Below are 3900 nucleotides of genomic sequence, written 5' to 3' on the forward strand. Positions count from 1 at the left end.
GTTAGTGGTATTAATTATGCTTGTCATGAACTTAGAGCAAATGCACAAAGTAATATTATCACTTAACTTTAATACATGGTTGGGAAGTATACACAGCAGTTTTGTGTCAGGAAGATATAACAGTTATCTTCAGGCTGAATACTTTATATAAATATTATTTTCATATTGTGAATGTCATTATCAAATCTAATATAACAGACATAAACTATGATATATTTTGATGTTACAAGAATAAGGAACACAGAATGTTATCGATTAGGAAAGTTCTTGCAGAGCAGAGACAGTTCTTCCTTGACATGGCTGTCACAAAGTGACAGTGAATCCCTCTAGCACAGTGAAGTTCAAATAAGTGAAATCATGTCCACATCTTTTATATAATTATTACTTTTAACTCCATAAATTGTATGAAAGCTTTGAATGCATTTTAGTGATACTACAGACTTCAGTAACATTATAGTATGTTAAAAACTTCTGCAAACCGTTCCAACTTATTTTTTCCTAATATAAAAATTACCTACCCAAAACAACACTTCTCATAAAAGGAAAGTGATTTCTGATATAATTTACAGAACCACACTGCATGCCAAGTTTTCTAACACTGCAGATAAGCCTTGCTTTCTGATAGACCATTTTCCCATTGTCTACTTAATGTAAAAAGACAGAAGCCACCTTGAGGCCAGGAGCCACAAATCCCTTCCCTGCATTATAGCCCTTAAAGTCCTTCTTGTCCCTTTCTCTGTGTTTTGCAGAATAACTCACATGGGAGGAGAAAAAAAGTGAATGCTGACTTCCCTCTGTCCCTGTAGCTGCCGGTGTGTAAGGCTTGGGATTGTCCTGACATCCCTAAGAAATGACCAGACCTCAACTACTGAGGAGCACAGCCCCCACTCTGGGGATGAATATTAGGTTATTATATCAACAGTGAGTATCAAAATTATCAATAGTGCCATTCAAAGTGCATGTCCAACACATTCCTTCATGGAGTTTTCCTATAGGGAAATATTTCTAAGCCAAAGCAGACAACTGACTGAGTCTCTGGGTAGGCTGCTTAACACTGAGAGACAAGTGAGTTTCAAGATGTGGTGAGGGATAAAAGTCCTAACAAGGGGTCTCAAATGGAGGAGATGAGAACATCTGAGTGCATGTAAGCCTCCTTTTCAGGAGCTCTCAAGTGACACCATGTCCCCAATGATGGAGATTACCACATTCTCCAATATACCAGCTCAGGTGAATCCTTTTACCTGCCTCTACCCCAAATCATTCAAGGTGGGTAAAGAGTTAAAAAAACTCTCACAACAGAAAACAAAACAAGACAGTTACAAAACCAACTAAGTTTTCAGGTGGAAAAAAATGTGTGAGGGCCATTGAGTTGGTAGGTTGATGCCTTTTCCTGGTCTTGAAATCAAGAATCAAACACGGTTAGAAGGAGAAAAGGGATTTAACCTTGGTATTTATTTTAAGGATCCTTAGATGCACCACATCCAGGTCAAAAGCACTGAAATGCACACCGCAATTCTCCCACCCAAAAGATCTGGTATAACATTATAGGTTTTTCCAATTAGCATATCTATCAAAAATTCTCCAATGAGAGGCTTGAATGAGCCCCCCTCCCCAAGGAACCTTCTCCTGGGTGGTTCTATCTTAGTTTACAGAATGTGTTCTGGAGAGGACCTTGGGGTCTGGGGCACACTATGCTCTACTTACATAGCTTCTGAAATGTTTAGTCTCTCAGCTTGACAACAAGTCCAAGAATGTAGGCAAAAAGCACTAAGAATACAGAAGTTGTAAAAAAGGTGTAACAGGGGTATGAAAGAAAAGGCAAAAAATCTTCTTGGCATCAGGTAGGAACAAATTGCTTGGATTGGGACCTGCACAAAGCAGCTGAGAGGTTGGAGCCCATTCAAAGCAACTGAGAGCAGAAAGGGGAAAGAGCAATTTTGCCAGGACATTTAAATTTGTATATGAATGAATGTATCATGCACTCTCCATGCACCAAACCATGCCAGTTTCCCTATGTGATGAGGTCTGGCTGTTATTTCTGTAACAAAGGATTTGTCTAATCACCTTATTCAGGTGCTTGATCTAATCTCTTAATCTAGTGTAGGTTGTGTCCCTGTTTTGGACATTCTCATCTCTCTGTGCATGTTTTACACATAAATGTGTGTGCATATAGTAAAAAACCCCATGTATTTAAAAGTTGAAATTGTCAGAATCACAATTTTCTGTTCATCCCAGCATAAAAGCCTTGTCTCACCCTTCCAGTCACAATTCATTCATCTCATGCTGCTATATTACGCAGAAGCTTTAATTGTGTGACTGCAGATTCCCTGCCCACCTCCCTTCCCCGTGCTCTGTTTTACTCCATACGTAAGTGCCACCAACGTTATTTTAGTTAATTTTGCTGTGGCTCTAAATGGTCTGGATTTGAAGCACTGTCAGTGACCTCTGTGGAAAACCTCGGTGGAGGGATCAGGTGTGCTCACAGGATAGCACAGCTGAAGCCTGGGTACCTGACTTGACTCTAATTTGCAATAGGGTCACACATATCTGTTCTGTGGATGTCTGTCCTACAAAGTTCATGGCAACACAACACGCCAGCTGTGAAGGTAACCTGGAAGGTCAAGAGAGTTGTGGTACTCTTCCCCATTGTCAGCCTTGGGGAAAAGGAGACCACCAGAAGCCAGAACCTTTGCATTGGCAACATTTAGAATTTGGGAGTGATCTTCCAAAGATTTTGTCTCATCAGTATTTTAGCCTCTCTCAACAGGCCTCCTGGGATGTGTAGTGTTTTTATAGTGCTGATGCCTTGTAACTGCTGCCTTCTGCAGTCATCAGTGTACCCATACTACACTCTCGGGATTAACAAAGTACTGCTTCCATTTTTCCTTATCTTCTTTGCTCCTCAATAAGATTATCCCACACCACCCTTTTTCCATTATACTCACCATGGAATCTTCTTTAAGCCAGGTTTTCCAGGCTGCTCAGAGCTCCATCTCAGTTACATTGTTTTAGAGTGGCTTCTGGTTCATAGCTTATGTATGTACATTCAGGGAAGTGAATCAGCCCACCTACATCTCATCTAGATGGTGGTGCTGGAAATCATTTTTAAATTTCTATATCAGGGTTTTTAGTCATTATTTTTTTTCCTTCTACATTTGCCAGTGGTGCAGTGTTTATTGTACAAGGGAGAAATCACCTTACACATACTCTTGATTATGTTTAGGATAGGACTACTACATTCCTGCAGACAGTGTAGACAATGAACATAGTCAATAGTTCTCTAGTAGAAGTGAGAGACTGAGAAAGTTAGGAGTGTGGATCCACAGCAAATATCTATGATGCAGTTTTGTGATTATTTGTAATAATGAGATGTCACCAGAATCCTAACATTATTACAATTACTTCAAGACAAGCAGACATCAATTTGTAGCAATACGCTTTACTGCTTTTCTTTTACAAAGAAAAAAAATCACCATTGTTCTGTGGAAAATGTGAAGATTGTGGTATGAATGTGGTATGAATGAGGACTCACAACTGCCTTTCAGAGTCTGAATTTCGGGATACAAATGAATAAATGAGGCAGACAGGGATGTGGCCAAACATTAGTTCTGAGCACTGCCTGTGGACGGGATGTTTTGCAAATAAGGAAATCTTCCTTAAAAACCCCAAAAGTTGAATGCAAATCTGCCAGGCAATCAATACACAGGGAGCTAGGCAGGAACCAGCTCTTCTAAATATTAAGTAAGTCTTCATGTGGAGCAATTTTATTTTTTGTAACATAAACCCAGGAAATATTTTAATGCCTTTTGCTGAGCTGTTCACCCCATAGCCCCAAAGATTTATTTACTGACACCAGCTGACAGGGATTAACGGATCCAAACCATTTAACTGAGGTGCTCT

The sequence above is a fragment of the Corvus brachyrhynchos genome, unplaced genomic scaffold (assembly GCF_000691975.1).
Source record: "Corvus brachyrhynchos isolate BGI_N302 unplaced genomic scaffold, ASM69197v1 scaffold302, whole genome shotgun sequence".
NCBI classification, from domain to species: Eukaryota; Metazoa; Chordata; class Aves; order Passeriformes; family Corvidae; genus Corvus; species Corvus brachyrhynchos.